At 57.4% G+C, this 24,263-nt stretch overlaps 1 protein-coding gene across 13 annotated transcripts in view; it reads right to left on the minus strand.

Moving 5' to 3' along the window:
• Window positions 1–24,263, minus strand: part of SLC45A4 (solute carrier family 45 member 4) — a 67,091-nt gene that overhangs the window by 36,983 nt on the left and 5,845 nt on the right. Inside the window, exon 4 of one of the 13 annotated variants that reach the window (XM_086337518.1) lies at window positions 8,417–8,493. The exons of 9 other annotated variants lie outside the window; for them this stretch is intronic. The gene's annotated coding sequence lies outside the window, so the exon portion shown is untranslated. Of the gene's footprint in view, window positions 1–120; window positions 263–5,004; window positions 5,102–8,416; window positions 8,494–15,067; window positions 15,222–24,263 lie in introns of those variants that run through there. 3 more of the 13 variants (XM_086337522.1, XM_086337519.1, XM_086337523.1) reach the window with 3 other exon arrangements.

Consider the following 24,263-nt stretch of genomic DNA (forward strand, 5'->3'; position numbering starts at 1 on the left):
AACCATGAAAATGCTTTCCTCTGAAACACCTGATGTAAAAGGCCCGAGCTAAAGTGTGACAACACACTGAAGCAATCCGAGGACGACTAGGCTGCTGCCTCCCGAAAACCTCCTCCTTACTTGCTCGAAGGAGCGGAGAGGCTTCCGTTGTGACCTGTTCCACTAGGATCTTCAGAGCCCAGAGCGACTCTGAAGTCAGGCCTCCCTCTGGAGCCTCCCTGACGACGACCTGGTTGTGATTCGCAGATGCACCGAGACAAGTGAAACTACAATTGTTCCAATCAACAACTTCCTCTATTGTCCTGCTTCTAATTTCAGGGTGACTGATGCCAAAACACGTGACTTCCTACAATCTGCTGTGTGGAAAAGCTGGCTGTAAACTTCACGTCATCAAAAACTTAACTGAAGCATAATTTTTTGACAGGCAGTTCAGAGTCTATGCAAGTCACAGGATTCGATGGGAATACGATCTTGAAGGTCAGGGACCAACATGTGCCGGAGGACGGCTGGAGGGGGGTTCAGGCGCCGTGGCTCCTGTCTTGGCCCCACGCATACGCGCGTGCACACAGCGTTACAGGCACGGGGACGAGCAGCCCATGCTTTGTGGTGTCTGGTTTGTGGCAAGGGCTGTTTGATTTGTACACTCACCATCTAAGACGGGCATCTCTACCCTGGAAAAACTCATCAGAACTGCTAACGTTTTCGTAAGACGTCGTCCACTATTAGCCTCAGATAACCCACTCAACCAAAGCACAGCCCCCCCCACTACCATCAGCCCGCTGTGCCCTCCCTCCAGACACGCACGACAAAGGTGACTGCCCGAGGGCAGCAGCGAAGCCGGCGACACCGGGCAGACGGCTGTGCGCCAGAGAAGGCCAGCTGCTGCACCAGGGGAAACAGGCATAAGATGGAACCAAGCAAAGTCAGAGGACCCTAATACAAATGCGGATGACATTCTGGTAAAAAGCTGCTTACAAAGTTACATCCTTCAAAGCATCAGAAATGCCATTGATTGCCAACATAAAATCAATGCTGTATCAAGAGAATGAGACAGGCCCCAGACTGGGAGAAAATATTGTAAAAGACACAGCGATAAAGGATGCTATCCAAAGCAAAGCTGACGGTGAGGAAATGAACAACTCAGTTATACAGGTGGGCCAAAGACCCGAGCAGACAGCTCACCAGAGAAAACAGAGGAGGCAAGTGAGCACAGCAAAGATGCTCCGCATCCAGCGCCTGTCATCAGGGAAACGCAAATTCAAACAGCAGTGAGACAGCCCCCCACACCTGTTAGAACGGCCCAGGCCCAGAGCACCCACGCAGGCGAAAACGTGGAGCGGCCGGAACCGCACTCACTGCGTGGGGACAGAGTGGTGCGGCCACTTTGGAGGACAGTTTGGTGGCTTTTTACAAAACTAAATATACTCTTAGCATGCGATGCAGCAATCATGTTCCCTGGTATTTGCCCAAAGGAGCGGAAAACTTATCCATAAAAAACCTGCACGTGGATGCTATACAGCAGCTTTATCCACAATGGCCGAGACCTGGAAACAACCAAGATGTCCTTCAGTAGGTGAATTGCCAATCTGTGGCACATCAATGAAATAGTAACCAGCACTAAAAAGAAACGAGCCATCACACCATGAAAAGCCATGGAGGAACCTTAAATGCACGTTAATTCGCTGAAAGAAGCCAATCTGAGACGGCTACGTTACCAGATTCCCAACAACAGGGTGTTCTGGAAAGGCACAACTATGGAAACAGTGCCAGGACCAGTGGTTTCTGCCCCCTAAGGCAGAAAAGCAGCAAGCCTTGGACTTCCCCACATGGTGTCCTGTTATGGGAGCCGAATGGACCGACGCACTGAATCTGTGTGAACCAGGAAGGCCAAGGCAGCATATTTAAAAATGCAGACTTCAGGGCTCCGCTGCGCCACAGAACCACAGCTCTGGGGAAGGGCCTGAGAGTCTGCAGGCCTGCTCGCCCCAGGTGGGAGCCGCTGGCCACAGGCACCTGGCCGACAACCCACTGCCCCTCTAGGTAGAAATGACTGGTCTGACTTCGTAACCTCGCCTGTGTGTGTTCTGTGCCATGAGACCTGGCTGAGAGCACTTCAGACACTGAACACCATGTCGGAGGCGCCTTCTGATTGGCTTGCTGGGAACTTGCAGGCAGAGGGGGCGGGGGAGTAAGGAGGCATGTGACTGCGTGTGTCAAATACTCCGAGTATGCAGACTGAATCAAAGGAAATCTGGAAAGGGGCCCCAGGGAGTGAGGGGATGAAAATATTGCTACACTGTAACAAGCCAGTCTAATTAAAGTGTTTCTCAATGGATTAGTATCCCAGCAACGTGCAGGAGCCAAGGGCCCAGGCACTCCAGCGCGCTTCTCCTGGGCGGCTTTTCTGTGACTCCCCGGCCCGGCCCGGCCCCCTGGTCCCTCGTCCCTCCCCAGACAGTGCCAAGATCTCCCCGTCAAGGGCACCCAGCCTGGGCCAGGCTGCCCACTCCCCTGGGAGGCTGGGTCACAGCCATCACGGCAGGGACGCGGGGATGTGGCCCCTCTCGTGCGTCCTCAGGACAGGAGAAGGTGCACCCTCCTAGAGATGTTTTTTTAAATGCCTGTAAACTGGCATACTGCAACTTAATCTCAAAATACACTCTATTTAAGAACTACTTTCTAAAAGTCATCTCTTAGGAAGGGAGCGTACAGCAAGACGAGGGGGAGCGCAGAAGGCTCAGCTCCCCTCCACCAGCCCACCTCGGGCAGGGGCCAGTCTGCTCTGACTCGGGTGTGCAGAGCCCCCTGCGAGCCCGCACAGCTCCACGCTGCCCCTGCCCTCAGCCCTACGGAAGCAGTCGCTGACCCACCTGAAGCACAGCATCAGGTCAACAATGCTGCCCCTGCCTTCAGCCCTGCGGAAGCAGTCGCTCTGACCCACCTGAAGCACAGCGTCAGGTCAAACACACAGACGGCACACGGAAGCAAACCTGGCAAACCCCAGTGACGGCTTGTGACGGCAAAAACGTGTAATACCGGATCACGTCAAAGCGCACGCCATCTGGACTTCCCCGGTGGTACAGTGGGTGAGAATCCATTGGCCAATGTAGGGGACACGGCTTCGATACCTGGTCTGGGAAGATTTCACAGGCCACGGGGCAAGGAAGCCTGAAAGCATGAACTCCTGAGCCCATGTGATGCAACTACCAAAGGTCGGGTGCCGAGGCCCTGTGCTCCGCAACAAGAGAAACACATGCACCGCAACGAGAGGTGGCCCCTGCTCGCCGCAACTAGAGCACCCCCGAGCACAGCAGAAGACCCAGTGCGCCCCCTCCCCCCAGCTCCCAGGGCATCAGGATGGACACCAAGCTGTTCTCAAACAGCAGCTGCCTTCACTCTCTGCTAAAGGAAACTGCTACCCACACTCGAAGGAAAACTCAGAACGCTCGTGTCGGAGGAAATGGCCCTGAAACAAGGACAAACTGCTCTGTCCCCAGAGAAAACATTCTCCAGGACTTTTACCTTCTGCTGAAAACAAAGACCTGCTCACCTGACTTCTCACCTGTGACCTTCACACGGTTCTTCACTTGCACGTCAGGTGAGTAGGTTTGTTTGTTTTCTAATTAAAAATCTCTGAGAGGTTTTTTGCCTTCCTCTTCTTGTAAATGTTTCTAGCATCAATTTGCCACTTCAGCCACTGGGGTCAGGATGAAGCATTGGCTGCTATGGAAACAGCAACAAGCTTTTAAACCACACTGCTTCTGCCCAACTGGCCAAGGAAAACTGAGCTTCAGGATCAACCTGAAGGCCGAGTGGGCAGCCAGCCACTGCCAACAGTTCCAGAGGAGACTAGCATTTCCCCAAACTCCTCATTTCATCTAGGGTACAGGGCCAGGTACCAACAAACGCAGACTGTCATCTGCAGTGTGTTAGAGACAGGCAAGCGGCTGAAGAGGATGCGTTAACAACCAAACATTATTTAAAAAACATGAAAACAAAGATTCCTCACTTTACATACATACAACCGAGAACAAGGACTTCTGTGGTGGTCCACTGGTTAGAACTCTGCACTTTCACTGCTGTGAGGCTGCGTTCAGTCCCTGGTGGGGGAACTAAGATCCCATAAACCTCAAGGAACAGCCAAGAAAAGAAAAAAATACAGAAACAGACCTCAAGGACAAGGGTATAATTAGGGGCTACCGCTAAAGACTGCAGAGCTGTAATGAAACCTTCTGAGGGCACTTGTATCAGGTCAAAGCAGCGTCCAGGGTCCCCTCTCAGGCAGAAGTTCTGGAAGCCACCCAACTGCCAAACAACACACAATTATTTGAATTACGGTCCATGTGTCAAGTAAACACAAAACGGCCAAATGTTTTTAAAGTGAAGAAGAATGAAATATATTTGAGGAATGTTCAAATCAAAACTAGTTCTCTTAAAAGGTAAACATTTTGGTGAATGAAGGGAACACACACAGCTTTAGTCTGGGGTTACAGTCATTCTTACTAAGACCATAAGACAACCAGCAAAAACATTCTGCAGCTTTCTGCAGTCACTGCCCGCCCCCCCACCCCCAACACACACACACACCTGAAGTCAGCTGAAGGTCAGCGTGCCACACAGGGGATGAGTCATCTCTGCACCATTTACAGGACTGCCAGGCGCTGCTGAGCGACCAAGACCGTGGTCTAGAAGCACACTGCAGACCCTGTGAAGTCTTTCCACCCTCCCTAAGCCTTCCCACTGTCTCAGTCGCCTCCGGTCGTCTTACCAGGAGGAGGGTGTGGTCCTAGGGCGCTGGGGAGCCCCCCTGCAGGCGGGCATAGGGGAGGGCCCGCTCCCCTCTGAGCTCAGGCTGAGCAAACAGGACATCACCCGAGGAGGAGGGGGAGGGATCCTCCTAGAGGGTATCAACCAGACTATCAGCTCAGGAATCTGTCCTGTCTTGAGCAACTCCTTAACCTGAGGGCCCCTGAGGGTCTGTGATGAAGAAGCCCGCTTTGGTACCTGAATCCTCCCGCTGTCTGGAGAAGTCTGCGACTCAGGGCCAGCGCCTTCCTGGGGTCACCGGGGCTGACGCGCTCACAGCAAGTGGCACAATCACCTGTGGGATTAATCCCGGCCATCCTGACTCCGTCAGCAACGATTTCCCACAACTGCAGTCGTCTCGGTAGATGTGGAAAGCCTCAGAATGTAAATACCCTTTGATCCTGCAATTCTGCTCTTTGGAAAGCAAAACTTGTACAGTCTGCGGATCAACACCACTGAGCAACCTGCTCATGTAAAGGAAGACAGATTCTGACACAAACTCCACGGTGTGGGATTACCTGTTGACGTGGAAATGTGCCTAATAATAGGCACAGAAGGCACATTATAAATCAACTACACATAATGGTCCCATAAAGTTTTTTTTTTAAGGTATGGATGTAGAGAGGAGCTTTCTGGTGGCTCAGCCATAAAGATAAAGAACCTGCCTGCCAATGCATGAGTTCAGTTCAGCCACTCAGTCATGTCTGACTCTTTGCGACCCCATGGACTGCAGCACGCCAGGCTTCCCTGTCCATCACCAACTCCCAGAGCGTGCTCAAACTCACGTCCATCGAGTTGGTGATGCCATCCAACCATCTCATCCTTGGTCGTCTCCTCTGTCAACCCCTTCATGCAGGAGACGCGGGTTCAATCCTGGGTTAGAAAAATCCCCTGGAGGAGGAAATGGTAACCCACTCCAGTATCCTTGCTTGGGAAATCTCATGGACAGAAGAGCCTGGTGGGCTACAGTCCGTGAGGTCGCGAGAGAGTTGGACACGACTGAGCGACTAAACAACAACTCTGAATGCGGAGAGAGAGGCATTCTGAGGATTCACCATGATATACATACTGTTAGTGCATCTATATGACCCAGAGTCATTTCCTAATTCAGGTTCCCTATCCAAACTTCACGTCAGAGCCTGATATGTGGAATGACATTCAGGACTGTTCTACAATGAAGCTGAACCTCAGATGCTTCAGAGTGCTGACAGAGGCTTGCAAGGCCAGGCAGCCCAAGAGAGTTGGATGGGGTTGAAGGGTTGGGGAGGCAGGTCTGCAAAGCCAGCTGTGGACTCAGCTCCTGACAGGTCCACTAAAAGACTCAGAGCTGATCACCAAGGACCAGCTCAGAAGCTCTTCCCAATCTGTCTTCAGCAATAAAGTAACTGCAGACCGTTCAGTCACCCACCAGAACGCAGCAGGTCCCTCCCAAACAGTCCAGTACATGAGCGCTACCCCTCTGTCCTGTGTCGCCGGGAGGCCCTTCCTCAGCGGCTACTCCGGTTTCCAAGCACAATCACAGAGCTTTTCACCGACAGCACCTGTCGCCCCTCCTGGAGCCCGGATTTCGCTCTGCTGATTTATTTATTTAGCCTTCTCCCCGCTGGACTGACGTCAGGCACCTGTCCCGAGCTGCACCACCACCTGCTTCATTCATCACGGATTCTCCCACAATGCACTGCACTCAGGGGTACACATGGCCAGCCTCCACTCCCAGGCACAATGCCCTGGGAGTCAGGAGGAGTCAGTGATCAACCCTGTTTTCTCCAGGCCACGAGCAACAAGACAGAAAAGTCCTGCAAGGTCTGAAACAGATTCACCTGGGGTTGAGCAGCTCTCATGCTTATCTAGCACCTTGCCCCTCCTGAGGTCCAGATGGCGCTGGGCTCCCCAGGCCAAAGCCCAAGTTCAAGTTTCTCAGCTGCAAACACCAACAAGCACCTTTCTCTCCCACTCATTAACCCATGAGTGCTGACATCACCCAGGACTAAGTGCTGCCCCCTCCACCCCCCAACAACCCAGGACTGGATTACAGTCTGTGAGCCAGCAGAAGGATGCTGCCTCCAGACAAAACCACAGCACCAGGAAATGGAGTCTGAGTCGGAAAGGAGGCCCAGGGTCTCCAGGCACCTGCCAGCCATGTAAGCACTGAAGGAAGGGCTGGGTGGCTCCAAAGTGTAAATTTATGAACATACAGCACTGACCACAGAAACTTACCAGTGACGATGGGTTTCCAGATGCATTAAAAATAAATGTAAAGGGCCTTCCCTGGTGGTCCAGCGGTTAAGAAAAGTGTTGAAAGTGTCAGTTGCTCAGTTGTGTCTGACTCCCTTGCGACCTCACGGCCTGTAGCCCTCCAGGCTCCTCTGTCCGTGGGAATTTCCCAGGCAAGAGTACTGGAGTGGGTGGCCATTCCCTTCTCCTGGGGACCTTTCTGATCCAGGGATCAAACCCGAGTCTCCTCCATTGCAGGTAGATTCTTCACCGTCTACGCTACCAGGGAAGCCCACCTACCAATGTAGGGGACACAGGTTCGATCCCTGGTCTGGGAAGATCCCACAAGCTAAGCGACCGAGCCCACAAGTCACAGCAAGAAAAGCCGCTGTGACAAGAAGCCTGGGTAACCAGAGGGGGCCTTGCACAGCAGCGAAGACCCAGTGCAGCCAGAGATACATGATTTTTTTTTTAAGTAACAACAAAAAAATGTGTTTCCTCATTGTAAATAAGCTTGTCTTCCTATCCAGATTTCTGTGAACGTGTGTTCTACCAATTAACTACTTCTGCAGTTCTATTTCTTCTTCTTGGTTTTGTATAAAAGGACAAAAATGAAAAAGTTGGAATTCCTCTGAAAAAAATAAGTAAATGTAAGGGGTTCAGAGTTTCTGTTGGGGGAGAAGAAAAAGTTCTGGAGAGGACAGCAGTGGGAGGCACACCTAGAAAATGGCCTGGAGAGTCACGATGGCCAGAAATGGGATTGTTTCCCCTGCAGAAACTCAGTGCATCCCCCAAACAATTCAGCCAGCACCCACAGGGACTCTGGGGCATGGACAGGGTGGGTGTCTGTGTGGCTCTGGTGAGGACAGCGGGAAGATGGGCTCTCGGCTCCACTCATGCCACAGGCAGCTCCGTGCACAGCGCAGGCATGAGTCAGAAAGGAGGGACAGAGAGGGAAGCGCTGAGGCCGCGGAGGAACAGCGAGTCAGCAGCTGGAGGGAGTCAGCTGACCCAGGAGGAAGTGCCTGGTCCGACTGAGGTCTCTCCAGGGCAGAGGCACCGCCCCCCGGGCGCCCGTCCTCGGGCCCCTCCAAGGAGCACCCGTGCCGGCACACATCCCCACATCCTGGCCTCCAGCCCCAGCACAGCCCGCCTAAGGCCCCTCTGACCCCACTGGCCTAGGCTCCCAGCCCCGGGTCACTGAGGCCTAACTCACCTCTGGACCTGCTTCTCACCAGAGCCACACGAGAGTCCCCACGTCTGTCCCTGTACAGAAGCCGCAGCACTCACCTCCACCCCAGACCCCTGGGCAGGAGGCAGGGGCAGGAACTCGAGGGTGCTTGGTGCTAAGGCCCTGGACATCCTCCCACCCCCAGAGGACTTCCCCACCTCCTACCCGGACGCTCAGAGTCGAGAGGGGCTGCCGTGTAGGGAAGCAGGCTCCAGCGAAGACCCAAGAAGCCACTCCTTCCACTGAAAAGTAAGGGCCTCAGTAAAGTTCTTAGTTCATCATCAGAGTGTTTCCCTTTAGACCTGAAACCTCCTGACCACACATAAATAATACCACCTTCTGCACATTCTTGTTACTCCTATCATTTTTTATTTCATGCACACTGCTGAGTCTTTGAAGACTGCATGGTGAGGCAGCTTTCCCTCTGAAAGGCAGCACCTCCACTTTTAAAGGGACGACTCATAAAAACCGAGGGCTCCACGTACAAAGTCCGCGTTCCTGAAAAGCCTGCCAATCATAAAACGAGTAACACCTGAATGTATTACAAAACCAGCGCTGGGCGCCAGGTCTCCCCCCTCCCAGTGCATGCCCGTGACAAACAAAAACACAAGGAGAAAGACCTCTTTACCAGAACACCCAACACCGTTCTGTCTGTTAACAAAAACTAACTGTTGCATTAAAGGTTGCAAGTTCAAACACAATCTGCCTATTGTAAGCAGTGCCTCAGTTTATCAATGTAACAATGACTCTCTTTCAAAGACTGATAAAGCTCTCTGCAAATAACTTGCCCTCCAGCATTTTTAAGATACTTCACAGGATAAATATTAGCTTGGGACTTGCCTACATGAGAAGTGAAAGCTCCCAAAGAAGCAGTTTTACAAAGAAAAAAAAGAAGGAACAGCAGCAGCTGGAGGGGAGCAAGCCGCCTTGCCCTGGGTCCCCAGGCCCCAGGGCCCCTGCCCACCCATCCTGGACCGCAGGGCACAGGAGGGCAGGACCGTGGCTCCTGATCAGGGGTGCAGTGCCAGGCGCTCAAGCAAACAACCCAGCAGGCAGAAGGAACTGGAAACGGAGTTAAAAGGAGTTAAAAGGAGTTAAAAGGAGATTTTAAGATGATGGTTGGGATGAAAGCGAATAAGGAGCATTACTGCTCAAATCTGATTTAAACTTAATTTCTTGACGGACAGGTGAGTCTCCTGGTGACCAGATGCAGGCAGCAGGGGGACGGTGGGCCAAGAGGTGACACCCAGGGACCTGGTCAGTCAGCACCCCGACAGCCAGGCCCGTGACCGGCTCCAGACTGCCCCTCACCCTGACTTCATCTGGGCAGCTTTACGCCTAGTACGTCAGCGTGCGACTCAGCGGGGATGGGACGCCAAGTCACAACAGCAGCTGCCGCCCAGGGGACAAGGGGCCCGCAAGGGGATATGAGAGCCTTGCTGGCAAGCGGGCAGCTCGAGCAGAAGGGTTCCCCGAACCCGGTGGGGAAGAAGACCCACCCAGGGTCCCCCAGACCTGGACCCTGACATCCTGGCTCCTGGGACGCCACGCTTCCAAGATAGAGCACGGCAGGCTCTGCATAGATACGGGGGGTCAGCATCCGTGAGTCCAAACACCCTGGAAGCAGCTGAGCTTCCGACCTCAAGGTGGGAAACGGAGCGGAGACGTGGGTGCCAGGCCTGAAGCACGTGCGCAGCCTCCGCCCACGGCCCCCCCTGGAGAGGGGGTTATACCGCAGCAGCGCAGGCCTCCGGGCCGTGAGGACAGTTCTGGAAACCCCCGCCATGTGTGTGGCAAGGGATGCGCTGGGCAGGTACTCAATCCTAAGGACCCCAACCACCCAACACCGGGAACCAGCTAGCTCCCTGAGAATCTGAGCTACTGGACAGGCTCTACTCTGGGCGTGAACAGCCCAGAACAAGAGGGTGCTCTAACAACGACTACACCGTTAGCTTTACGAGGATTTTGACCCAGGGTTGTCACTAAAAGTGATAAAGTTATTATAAAAGCATAAATTTAGCTTAAGGATTCTACTTGGTTATCAGAACCAAGTGAAGCCCCTCTCTGTAAAGGCAGGCACGGAGCGGCTGACCACACCTCCCCTGCCCGGTACCTGCCCACCGCTAGGATGACCCTGGGATGACCCTTGAGGAGGAGTGGGCTCAGAGAACAGGAGAGCGGGGCAGGCAACTCGCCAGCTGGCCACGGGGCTCCCTCTGACCCCCGCACCCCCGCTTTCAGGTGCCTGGAGGGGAGGGACCTGGCCAAGACCAGGAGGGAGCCTGTGTCCACGCTGCCCGCCTGCCAGGAGCCACGTGCGACAGGGCTAGAGGTCTTAGCCATGGCTGCCACAGGGCAGGGGCTCCCCCATTCCACCATGACCATCCTGTCCCTTCCCCAGCCCTCACAGGGACACCCACACGACACCGGCCCGCAGGAGGGGCTGTGCCTGACCCGCGTGCTCGCCTGTCTCGGCCAGGACAGACCCACGGCGCGGCGCAAACTGCGCAGCCTGGGACCTGTGGCTGGAGCCGGACACGCGGGTGCAGCTGTGGGGCCGGCACTAGTCTCCACACCTCCTCAGGCCCCAGGGCTCCCTGCAAGTGGCACAGGCTGGGTGAGGCGGGGATGAGCGGCCTCCACCCCAGTCCGGATGGCCTTGCCCAGCCTGGCAGGGCAGCCCCGGCGGCGCGAGCTGGCTCCGCGTGGGCCCAGCACCAGGCAGCCAATACTGTGCACCATCGATAAGCCGCCCAAGCTCTGTTATTTTACAGTTTGCTACATCCAAACCCCAAAACCTCACCACCAAATGACCCTCCAATATCCTGAGTTGTATGCAGAGCCTTGTGGGGGTAGGGAGCCAAGCCCAGGACCCCCAAGGACACCATGAGTCTCTGTGCTGAGAAGAGCTGGGGGCACTGAGTGCTTACCCCCTTGAGAAGCGAGCAGCAGTCCCCTCTGAGCAGGCTGAGGTCTAAGTCACCCCATCCCCCGCCAGCCCCGGATTCTGGGCCCCCTCGGGCTTCTCGTGCAGCGTCCTAGGACCGGCACCCCGGGACACACGGGAGAGGCAGCAGCAGGAGAGACAAATGAGGACGCCGAGAAGGTCTCGGGTTCCCCAGAACTGCCGGGTCGATGCCAGCTCTGAGTCTGCCGAGGCATTTAGGGCAATCCCTGGCCCCGACCAAAGAGGGCTTCGTCCCCTCGGTGCTCAGCCACAGGGACCCTCCCAGGCGACCTCTCCGTGGCTTAAAGGCACAGTGAGAGGTGGCGATGCAGACAGGGACTCGCACTCAGTTACAACCCTGGCGGCAGCGCAAGGTCAAGGCAGCCAGGAGGAAAGGCCATGACGCTTGGCGGTCGGCGCCCAGCCCTCACCCGGCACACGTGTCCACGCAAGGCAGCACCTCCGCTGTACGGTCACGCACGTGCTGCCTGCACCTGCGCCAGGTACCACGGCCGAGGAGAGCGGTGGTGGGGCGCCTCCTGTGGCCTCGACGAGGGCTGACGTCACACCCCATCCCCGGCTTTGACTATGGCCACAAGCGCTCTGGGACTCAGTGATGACAGTGACTTTCTACAGGGCAGTCGTGAAAATGCTGAGGTTCGTGATCTATGAAGATCCCAGGAGAGCTGGGCGGCCCAGCGCAGGGCCCCCATGTGGCCGGCGGGCTGCAGGGACGTGGGCAGGTGCCGGCCTCCCAGGCGCTGGCCAGCTCACAGAACACCCCGGCACGCCGGGACGGAAAGTTGGCCAGGGCTGGCGAGGACGTGTGGTGTCTATAAAAATGTTCCTCCCGGGGGAGCCTCTGGAAACAGAGACTCCGAGATACTTTCATTCTTTTCCTTATTTGCCACTCTGAAAAATAAGCTGTTCTTCCTATTCTGAAATGGAATACGGTCAAAACCTTCTCCAGTGATTAGTGACCCAAAGGAAAAGGTCACCAGATCCAAAATATGCCTCGTTTGGCCAGGGGCCCGAAGTAACTCTATTCTGTTTATTTGGTTTCTCTCCTGGGGGATAAAAGCGTAATCCAACGCCAAGTTGGCCTGTGCTCGTCCAAGTCCTGTAAAGACGCCGAGACTCAGGAAGCTTCTTGCTCCCTCCAGCAGGTCCTCCTGGGCGCGGCCCCCGCCCAGGCCCAGGGGCTCATCTCTGTCCCCAGGGGCCTCACAGGGGAGAGAGTCAGCACCCTTTCAGCTGCAGCCATCCGGGGTGTCCACCCTGCGCACTGACCCTCCCGCCAGGACGACTGCAGAGAACAGGTGACCGGAGAGGCAGAACCAGAAACAGGGCAGTAAGCGGGACTCAGGGTCAGCCTGGCTCCACAGCGGGTGTCCCCCACCCCAGGAGGCTGCCTCCAAGCACAAGCTCACCATCCCTGGGGGTCCAGCAAGGGAGAAAGGACCGTGGGTCCCCGCCTACCCCACCCGTGGGACCTTGGCCCGATGGCTTCTGCAACAGCAGCCGCTGGGGCCATGCCCAACACCCCAACATCGCAACAGACCTTCCCAAGTCAGGGACCCACCTATCACTGCGAGCTCAGAGCCACAGCCTCACGCACGGCCGGCCCTGCCGGGGCTGCAGCACAGGCGGTTCCCATGTCCGTCCATCCTTCACTCCAGCATCGCTGACTGCCCCGTCCAGGGCGATGGGCCCACTGTGCGGCCCAGACCCACATCCCGGTGTGGTGCACAAGGACCCACTTCAGAGGACTCGCTCCCAGGCCGTGAAGCCCACCGAGCCGCCGGCCTCCCACTCCGTCCTGCCAGCCTGCGTCCCCTTGGTGCCCTCTGCACCCACGTTCACTGATGGCGCTCCCCAGGACGGGCACACGGGGAGGGCCGAGACAGAGGCTGGCACTGACCGCTGCAGAGGCAGAGGAGCAACACCAAGCGCAAGGGCTTGCACACACTCCCTGAGGCCCGCCTGACAGAGCCCAGAGAGTCTGCAGTTGTGACATTTCTGTCTTCCCAAAACTGTCTCTGAAGACGCTCGATCTTGAGTTTGAGCAACACTTCTAGAACCAGTGAGGGGGCTTTTCAGCCCCTGACGTCAGTCCACAAGCTGGGTGTCCACAGCGTCTCAGGCAAGACACACCCAAGGCCGCCTGAAGGGGTGGGGGTGTCACATGGGGGAAGGCGGGTGGGGAGACCCGGGGGGCCCTCCTTCTGGGTTTCTCCTGAATGAATGCTGCCTCAAAGGCACAAGGGAGCCCAGCTTGGCTTCGGCCCTTTGGGAGCCCCTGGGCTGTGCCCGCTCCCAGCCCAGGGAGGCAGAAGTCTGAGCTCATGGCCCCTCTGGTTTTCAACTCTGGGCCAGAAAGATGCGGCTTGGACACAGACATGGAGGACCCACAGAGGCTAGTGGCAAGTGCCCCTCTGCACTCCCGGGGAGCTCCTAGGCTGGGGTGGGGGGGCAGCCCCCATGGGCACTCACTGGAAACAGACCACAGCAGGACACAAAAGCATGCGAGCTGCAAACGCACCTTACTGCACCTTTACAGACTCCTAGACCAGCTTAGAGCCTTTCCAGAATAAGTCACCGTTCCCAAGCAAGCGCTTCCCCATCGGGCGCAATGCAGTGACTGCACGAATCTGCAGCAGACCTGTTTCCTGCCCACTGTCCCCGCGAGACCCCGCTGTCCCCTTAGCAGCAGTCCTGCCTCGACACTGCTGTCTTCCCCATGCGCACACCTGCCCCCAGCAAACAGAACCAATTGCCTTTCACAGAGCACTCACAGCAGGGTGCGGCTAGCCCTGTGAAGGCACCTCCTGGCCAGCCGCCAGGGGTGGGGTGCCCCTCGTGGGGTCAGCATCCGTCCCTGGACACCGAGAACAGCAGAGAGGCACAGGGCGGACAGGGACCCAGGGCTGCTGCCCGACCTGGGCCAGCCGCTGCCGCTCCAGGCTGCGGGCACTGTCCCTCCTCCCCCATGGCCAGCAGCTCTGATCCCATTCAGAACCGCACACCGAGGGCACCACTATCAAAGGACAAAGGCCTGCAGGGCCTGTGGGAAGCCTGTAAATGACGAGCGAGAAACTCAGCACACCACCTTACTCTCTCCTCGAGACTAATTTTAACAGGGAGAAGACATAACCGCAGCTACAAACCTGCCCTGGCGGATATAATTTACAGCGTCATGACTCAGCTGCCCTGGCGGCTGACAGGTGAGGTCACCTGGAGGCTTGGCGGTGTTTGCACAAGGGAGCCCGCATCCAGCAGGGCCAGGAAAGCCGGCTGCGCACCGCCCCCGGAACCACCCTCCCTCCTGCAAGGCCCGCTGAGCTTCCCAGGGCTGGCCCCCTGGAGAACCCTTCATGGGGCGCCTGCATTTCCCAATGTCTCCCGGGGAGCACGGAACATCCTTGGGAGTGGAAGGATGGCCGGGCTGGCGCAACAGCCAATTAAAGGCAGTTAACTACAAATAGAAAAATTATGTATTTGGTTAAAGAAATTATTCTTTGGGGCATCTGGTTAAGTCTGTCAAGAAAACACTTTGGGGAACTTCCCCAGTGCCTCCACTGCGGGGGGTGTGGGTTCAATGCCTGGTCAGGGATCCCACATGCCAGGCGCTTGTGGGCACCCCCACCAAAAAAAAAAAGAGAGAAAAAACTTCAGACCATAAAAGGCTCACTGTGCGACTCACCGCACCACCCTCCCCGAGGGCTGCAGCGGACTCACGCTGGGCCAGGGAGTCAGGCTGGCAGCAGCCTGGGCGCCTCTGGGCACCAGCTGGCTGCTGCCCGCAGGATCCCAGGCGGGATGAGCCCCTCGGTCCGCACACTGCCCCACTCCCTACCGCGCTCACAGACCTGACCCCACGCTCGTGGCCCAGCACGGGGGACACAGCAGACAGCGGCTCGGCCACCTGCGCACGCTTCTGTTCACACACCGCCTGAGTCCACAGCCCCAGCCAGGACGCGCAGCCAAACGCGCCGGGCCAGCCCAGCTGCCGGCCCCCGCCAGACTCCTGCCCAGCCACACAGCCCCACGCTTGGCGGTGCTGGCTCTGCCCTGCATGACGACACACACTCCTGCCCCAACCCGGGTGTGCACGGGCCCGGGAGGTCCTCTCCTGCCAGAGCGCATCCCTCCCTCCCGGGAGCCGCCAAGCCCCTCCCTAGTGCTGCATTCTCTTGCTTCGTGTGGGTGCGTCACGGCAGCTGAAACTCTGAGCGGACCTCCTGGGTGCCAACTACTGTTCATGGCGCTTTGTGTGTGTGAGCTCGCTCCGTCCTTGCAACAGTCCCATGCAGTAAACGATCTTAGCCCCAGTTTGCAGATGTGAAAACTGAGGCACTAGGTCGCTTGCCCAGAAGCTGCAGGATGGTGACTGCTGGGCCCTCAGGGGGACAAACAGCAGCCCGGCCGGCGATACTGCGTCCCAGCGCTGTTGTGAGCCTGTCAACAGTGTCACTGCTGGGCTGGGAAACCAATGGACACTGGCGGGGAGAGGCCAGAGCCCCATCCTGGTCTTGCTTTTTCGTGGGAACCCTCCGCCAAAAGCAGGGGTCAGGCGGTCGGAGACTGGCAGCTCACAGGGTAGGCCGGGCGGGAGGCGAGGGCCAGGCACGGGGCGGGCTGGTTCCTTTCCAGGCGGAAATTGCAACCTGGCCCGATCAAAAGTCTTTAGTTCAAAACGACCTCTATTTCACCTTTCACACAGGACAGACAAGCATCAGAGTGGAGCATAAAGTCACAGAGATGTGATGTGCCTCATGGCTTCCCATGAGGACGGGATTCTAATCTTCAGGGCTGCAGACGGGGTAGCAGATTGCTGAGAATGATCAGGGACGGCTGTGCGCTCTTCATCTGAAGAGTATGAAGAGGCGGCGCTGTAAGCGGCGGGGGGGACTCCGGGTTTGCCCAGCTGAGAGGAGCTGGGCTGGAAAGGATCACATGGCCGGTCTAGAGAGGAAATAAGTGGCTGCGTGCCAGAGACCAGAGGGGTCCCTCTGCAGAGGGGGCCTGGAGGAGGCCCATGGGGAAGGCTGGAGAACACCCCAGGCCCTCCTGTTCTGTCAGAGCAGAGGAGGCCGCCCCTCACTCCTCTGAATCGGGAGCCCGCCAAGCAGGCCCAGCGGACGCCTGGCACTGTAGCTTCAGACCCTCCATCACGGTCCTAAGAAACACCCTGTCCCTCATGTCATCAATGAAAAGGAGCTGGTGGGGCAACTAGAACCCTAGACATCCTCCAAGGAACTTGAAATAAAATACACATTACGATAGTAGACTGTCATACACATTGCTGCTGCTACTGCTGCTAAGTCACTTCAGTCGTGTCTGACTCTGTGTGACCCCATGGAGGCAGCCCACCAGGCTCCCCCGTCCCTGGGATTCTCCAGGCAAGAACACTGGAGTGGGGTGCCATTGCCTTCTCCAATGCATGAAAGTGAAAAGTGAAAGTGAAGTCCCTCAGTCATGTCTGATTCTTAGCGACCCCATGGACTGCAGCCCACCAGGCTCCTCCGTCCATGGGATTCTCCAGGCAAGAGTACTGGAGTGGGGTGCCATTGCCTTCTCCGGTCATACACGTTACATATGTGTAATTACGTGTGCTATAGCATGTCACACTATGCACTTAGATAAACAATGCTATACACATTGCTTAATACGCACACGAAAGGCAGGGCGCACTGCTCTACCCAGGACCGCCCACAGGCCCTCAAGTCCTTACACCACGGAACTGCAGTGCGGCCGCCCTGGGCTCCATGCACAGGGAACCTGCAGGTGCAGGGGGCCCACTCCCCAAGCCATGCACACATCTGGCTCTAGGGTAACCACATCAGGGGCAGCACAGGCAGAGATCTAACCCCATGCCCCTCTCGAGACCCTCTCGGGGCCGACGCCAGGGCCCGTGAGAGCTGCAGCTGCAGGCCTGACCCTTCCACTGCGGCTTGGCTGGGAATTCCACCCGCCACCCTGAGCCTGATCTCAATGTGACATTGCTCAACGCTCTTGGACAACCTTGACTCTCGGAGGCTCTCGCTGCTAATTTTAACTACCCTACATTCCCCACAAAGTGAACTGGAGCATCCTAACGTCACGGGCACGACAGCATCCCCGGCAGGCGCTCTGCCCACAGCTTCCAGGCTCTCCAGGGCCCAGGATGGATGCCTGAGTCCAACGGGCGGTCACTGCTCGACTCGTCACGGCAGCTGGGAAACACCACCAGCCATCACCTGGGGGCTGATCTCCAGCCCAAGGCCAGAGCTAGCCACTCCAGGAGACAGAGCAGGCAGCCCACCTGGCGGGTCCTTAACCTGGCTCCAGACAGGGCCTTTTGGCCCACATCCTAGGGGTGCCAGGAGAGCTGTGAGTACCCTCTAACGCACAAGTAAGATGGTGTTTCCACATTTTTGTGAGAAGGAGGTCCATAGCGTTCAGCAGTCTCAGAGGATCCATGACCCAACTGGATAGAGAACCACCCTGGCTGGGGAACAGGGAGCAGGGCGTACATACAGTTACTCAACCGGTCAGGGGCATTGTTGCTGGGATATGGCTGTTACATCATCTTCTCATAACTTTTTAAGGTCAGTCCTTCCTTTTGTAATTTCCTTTAGAATGTAGTTGAGCAATTTAGGCAGAAACAAACAAAAGGCAGATGAAACAGAAACCAACAGGGGCCAGCCCTGATTGTTACGGAGCTGGGCATTTATGAGACACACAGACGTGCTGACAGCAGAAAGATCAAACCACCATTACTAGAGTCGATCCTAAAGGAACAAAAAAAAGTACAAACCACTGTAAGTAAAACGACTGTCATCCTATCAAATGAAATAAAGTCAGCCCAGCAAGCCTTGATGTCTGTAGAGGAGTCCTGAGCAAATGTTATATAGTTGGCTTGCTAGGGTGATAATGAGCTTGTTTTGAACCTTCCGTATGTTGTATTAGCTCATTCATTTGGAAAAGTAACCCAGGACAGAGCTGGGAAGGGATGAGTGAGGAAAAAAACAGGTCAGCAAAACACAGGTCTCACGTTTCATAACCAAACACAAGCCGTACTCCAGATAACACTATAATCTGATCTGTACGCCGACTTCAAACGAGGAGTCTGGGCATCGCTGTCTCCCTCAGACACAGTCTGGCTCTTCCTTCCGCGCCCGGCTCCAGGCCGTCTGCCAGGTGCTGCACCCCCAGTTCAGAGCTAACCCAGGCCAGGCTTTCTTCCCTCATCCAGCCTCTCACCGTGCCGCCAGCGCACACGCATCAGCCCAGCGCACATGCATCAGCCCAGAGCACACGCATCACCCCGGCGCACACGCATCACCCCGGCGCACACGCATCAGCCCAGAGCACACACGCATCAGCCCAGAGCACACACGCATCAGCCCGGGGCACAAGCATCACCCTGGTACACACGCATCACCCCGGCGCACACGCATCAGCCCAGAGCACACGCATCAGCCGTGGCACACACGCATCAGCCCAGAGCACACACATCAGCCCGGCGCACACGCATCAGCCCCGTGCACACGCATCAGCCCCGTGCACACATCAGCCCCAGCGTACACGCATCAGCCCGGCGCACATGCATCAGCCTGGCGCACACACATTAGCCTGGCGCATACGCATCACGGGGCTCAAGCTGCCCTCAAGTTGTTCCAAGGCTGCCCTGCATATGAGGGACGGAGCCCGCCTGCAGCGCTGGGGAAGGGGGATGGGACCTGTGCATAAGGGGCCTAAACCCCAAACCCACTAGACTTGGGCTGCTCAGGACGCTGTCCAGAACCCAAGCCACCATAAACCCACAGCTGTCAGCTCCCACTAGGACAGCAGGCGGCAGGAAGCTGGTCCCACAGGCAGGCGCCCACGCTGACCCGTCACTGCAGCTTGACCAGGCCCCTCCGTGGAAGGCCACCCTATCTCCAACAGACTCTTCCCCTCACGTGGCCTGCTCGCTTCTCCCAGTGCCCCTGGGCCCATGAGTGGAAGGCTCCCAGCGGTGGCCAGGCCCGAGGTGGGATGTCACCCCCACTGCTGTGTCCCTGAGCCCCGCCTGCCCCCCCATAGGGACCCAACTCCCTGGCTCTGCCTGTGGATGCCACCTGCTCCCCACCACCAGCAGGATGAGACAGATGCAGCCAGACCACCCACCTGCCATCACCCCAGGGCATCGGAGCTGGCAACCCCTGCGACCTCCACACAAGTACGAAGGAGGGACTCTGAAATGCTTGGTCAACTGATCATCACATCAAGACAAAACGCTTCAGCCTTCAAACTGACCCTCGGAAGCAAGACAGTAAGCAGGAAGTGTAGGCAAATCTGGGTCGTCCGGGTGCCCTCAGGACCCGGAGTCCACCTGAGACATCAGAACCCGGCACTGGGCTCCCAGGCGTGTGGCCACTCTGGTCAGCGTTAGGAAAACGGAGCATAAAAAAAAATAGAAAACGGAGCCTAACGGCAACTCCATGTAAACCGAACACGCAGGCCCTGTTTAATGTAAAAGAGCGACTCACCTACCAGTGTCGCATCTACAACATAGAAGAAACACACAGTGCTTGCTCCAGAGTATGAGATGGAACCGCAAAGGTGCCCGGCAGTGGGCCTTGTGGGATCCCTTGGGACTTAACTTTCAGGGGTGTCAGGAGAAGGCAGTTATGCTGGGAAAGGAATACTGCATGCATAAAAGTCTTGCAATTAAAAAAAAAAGTGTGAATCCAGACAAGATCTTCCTGGGGTGGAAATGTGCAAAAAAAAAAAAAAAGAATGGTTTGAAAAAAAGGTTGAAAAATCCTGGTTTGGGGCTTAAGACCAGATTGTGGTAAAAATAAGACTCAGCCAGGCCAAACTCTGACCAGGGCCCTGGGCCCATGGGCCAGCACCTTTGGGTCTCCCCTGCACCCTGCCGCAGCGAGGCATTCCACCAGGCCAACAGGCACAGGCCTGCCTCCGCCCTTGAAAACACGGGTGAACGGTCAGGTCGGGGTCACCAGACACAGGTCCCAAACGCCCACTACAAAGCTACCACTACCTATCTGCCTTTGCCTACTGTCACTGCCCTTTGTTGGCCTGTGCCCAGCGTGAGGGCAGCTCCCTTGGGAGCCAGTCGTGAAGGGCCCATCTCCGGGAGCAGCAGGGGGATGGGGGGCAGGCTCGGCCTGCCAGGCGGGCAGGACACAGGGGCCCTGCCGGTCCCGGTCAGGACCCATGGAGCCCCGGGGGAGCTTCTCCAGTGAAGGCACGCGTCAGCACTAGTGCCCCCAGTGACCAGCCACCATTCCAGAACGCCTGTCGTGGGGACAGCGTGGCGTGCGGTCGGTGATGAGCCAGCTGGACCCAGGGGCCTCCCTGGACACCACCCCCTACTGCAGCCTCTGCTCCAGCCCCTCGCTGAAGGGCCCAGGGAACAGTATCTAACTACATCTCCTGAGTAGTTGAGCTGTTCTCAGATGTGAACCGCACCCCCCTACCCGCCAAACGGAAGACGTTAACTCCCTAAGCCCATGAGCACACAGCCCCAGCCCTCCCGAGCCTCAGATGATAAGGGTAACCCGAGACATCATCCTGCTCCCTCACGTCAGCCAGTTGGGGAACGAGCCACTCACTCCTGTGACCATCCCTCACCGGGCTTTCAGAAGGGCTGTGCTGAACTGGGAGCTTGGGGTTCTCAGTTAGGGGAGCCATGGCCAGTCCCTAAATAGACGGACTTCTCATGTGAAAAATGAGGCTAGCCACTGAAAGGCTGTTTTAAGTTGAAATGTTAGCAGGAGCTGTGAGTATTAGCGGCCGGGCCCTGAGCCAGGGCTGGGCCTGATGGAGCCCCGCCCAGTCCCCGACCCGTGGCTGCAAGAGGTTATCCAGGGCAGAGAGACAGAGCAGACACCTTCCCTTGGGGACGCGGGGACAGGGCAGGAACTCACCGAGCAGCCTCAACTTGAGCCCGTCTCCTGAACGCCTGGGTGGGGTTGGGGGGAGGCCCACCACAGTGCGAGCACGTGGAGACCCTGAGGAGGGCAGCTGGGAAACCAGGCCAGGAGAGCGGCTGGGTGAGCGGGAGGGGCACACTGACCAGGGCAGGGGGCTCGGGCAGTCCATGGCCAGTCCACGCGCCTCGCTGTGCACGTGCTAAAGGCAGCTCCTCTCCACGGGCCACGCCGTGGTGGGCACGGCACAGAGCCATGAAGGCTTGGCGGGGCCTCCTCCCCCGGCATGTCTCTGTGGCAACCCGGGCAGGTCGTCACTAATTAAAGTGAAGCTGGAGGCCCACTCCACCTCCACCACGCAAGGCCACAGCAGCGTTCTCATGCCCGGACAGTCGGGCTCTTTCTCTTCCTGAGCCAGCCGTAAGAGCCTCCGCTTCCGAGAAGCCCTCCTGAACGGGCTCGGGTGAAGGTGATGACGGCTCCCTGGAGCGCTCGGCCAGCGCTGCGTCCCCTCGTCTGTGTGCTCCCCTTCAGCTCTCGCCTCTCGGCTCAGATGAGAGCTGCTTTTGCATTTCCCGCTGTCCCTAGTACACTTTCCAGCAGAGGCACTCAAAAGACAGAACTCCACGTGGACTCCTTAAGCTCTCTGGGCCTGTTTCCTCATCCATAAAGTGGGGACAGCACCCTCCCGTGCAAGAGTGCTTGGCAAATTCGGAAGTTACCTCCGAATTTTAGGTGGCACCTCGCACAGAACCTGCCCACGGTCCCCACATACAGGCGCCTGATAAAGACGCCCGAGGCCCTTCCAGGGGCTGTGAGCACCCACAAATACTCAGAGGATGGGCGGCACCTGGGCACATCGCTGCCACCCGGTGACCCCTGTTCATCAGGACTACCAAGGAGAGCCCCCCAGGCTCAGCGCGGATGGCCTCGCTGAGGGTCCGTGGTGGCCTTACAGCTGCCCCTGCCCAGGTCACTTAAGTCAACAGCATAGAGGACTCCTGCCAAAAGCCAACAGGGTTGGCAGAGCGGCAGGAGCAGTCCTCCAGCCCTCTCTCATGGAGCCGGCCTGCCACGGGGCAGGCCTGAGACCCCAGGCCACATCTGCTAAAGGGCTCCAAGCCCTGGCTGAGCTGGGTGGACAGTAATAATCCCCAAATGGACAGGTTCTAAGGGGCCACGAGGAAATCCACATTAAAACTGGTAAACTTTCCCCAAGTGGTGTGGAAACCAGCCGGTGCTCCGGGTGCTCCCTGCCGCTCGAGGCAGAACCAAAGGCCTATCTGACCTTCACAACCACAAACCACCACCTTCCACTGGCTCTTATCCGTGCACAGCCTCTCCGCACAGGCGGTTCCTATGGCCAGGGACTAACCAAGGACTGAGAGTCAGCCCGTCTCTGAGACCTGGCCGGCAGCGGCCAGCCCACCTGCCCCCACGCTGCTCCTGCCTCCTCTCCTGTTCACAGCATCGGAGTCACCACTGCTGTTCACCCGCTGGGAAAGCGGTCCCCACCCTCACCTGCATTTGGTGAACGACAAGCATTTCGCCCTGTGAAAATGTACTGATGTTTTCCAAACGCTGTCACAGCACGAGAGAGAAAGTCACGTTCCCCAGACTTCCAGAAACACGTATATTCATATGGGTGGAGGCTTCCTGCATCCCAGGGCTCATAATGCCATGCGGGAGACCCAAGACCTTGGGCCCAGCACCCTCATCGGTGAGGTCCAAGGTGAGCTTGCGGGCTTGGCCACTTACTGTGTGGCTCGGGGTAGGTTGCTTGACCTCTCTGTGTGTGCCCCCTTCTCCTTTCTGTTACACATAACACAGCCCTGGCCGCATGGTTAGAGGAGGAGCCGAGTGCTCTGTCCAGGAGACCCAGCCCTCAGGGCCTGCTAAGTGCCAGGAACAAACCCACATTATGCTCCCCAGGCCCTAACACAGGGGCTGGAGCGCCGAACTGTGGGCAGCTTCTGGGCCAAGGTCACCCGGCCGGGGCCGGCACCAGCACGAGGCGCTACCGTGTCTCTGCTGCAGACGGCGGTACAGGGCCCCTCCCGATCCTCTTAAGAATTGAGAACACTTTCAACATCTGAATAATTCGAGGATGAGCCAGCTCGACGTGTTTTAAACAGCACTGAGCCCTCTCTCAGCTGCCCTGTCCCACGAGGTTTGCTGAGCCCCATGCTGGCAAATCCAAGGACATGCTGGCCTCAACCCCACAACCCCCCCACCCCCGACCGAGTCACGGCTGCCTGCAATGGACATTCGGGGGCGGGGGGCAGCCCTGGAAGGCCCGGCTCCCTCCAGCAGAGGGTGGTGGTGTCCAGGGTGTGAAGGCCAGGCTTCCAGCTGCCGGCTTTTACTGTAAGTGATGCGAGGAAGCCCGCCGGTGACGCCAGCACCCCACCTCCCCGAGCAGGACAGGCATGCCGAACCCCTCGGTGTGGGGTCACCTGGACATCCTGGTTTCCCGCGAGCAGCCCAGGCCTCTCTCTAAGCCCCTACGGCAGGGGCCCTAATCCTTTAGTACTGAGGCCCAAACGGCCATGAAGATGTGAACGTGGATCTGGGCACAGGGGTCTCCACAGGGCGGGGGAGGCGGCACAGCCTGGCCCACCACCTCACCCCTGGGATGCACCCCGGGACCCTCGGATGGGGCCGTGCCTCGCTCCTACCTTCCCTTATCTCGAGAAACCAAGGCTCGGCCTCACGCTCTGAGGACACATGTTGCCCAAGTCCAAGGCGAAGCATTCCTAAGCGGATTGCTAACGGCGGGACGGGACGACGGCAGGCTGACCCACATGACCGGGGTCCACAGAGCTGGGAGAGCAGCCAGCCCTCCTGCCCAGCACGAGCACCAGCAGCAGAGCCCCCTGTCACTTGGAACCTCCCCTATGTCACAGACTGCCCCACAACACGACGTTCTACAGCCTCCAGCCAAAGCCTGTTCCGGGCCAGGGCGGGAAGGCAGAGCAGTCTGCCGAATTTCTAAACTCGCTGTCATATCTAACATCAACCGGCTTTTAGGCTAAACACAGTACATGTTCACGTTTCGAGGGCATCTCTGGCTCACCTAGGAGAAGGCCAGCCCGGACTTCAAGCGGCTCTGAGGAAGGTATGGAAACTGACGCCAGTGCCA

This window comes from Bos grunniens, chromosome 14 (assembly GCF_055505025.1).
Source record: "Bos grunniens cultivar Pamir isolate PY7600 chromosome 14, Bosgru_T2T1.0, whole genome shotgun sequence".
Classification (NCBI taxonomy): domain Eukaryota; kingdom Metazoa; phylum Chordata; class Mammalia; order Artiodactyla; family Bovidae; genus Bos; species Bos grunniens.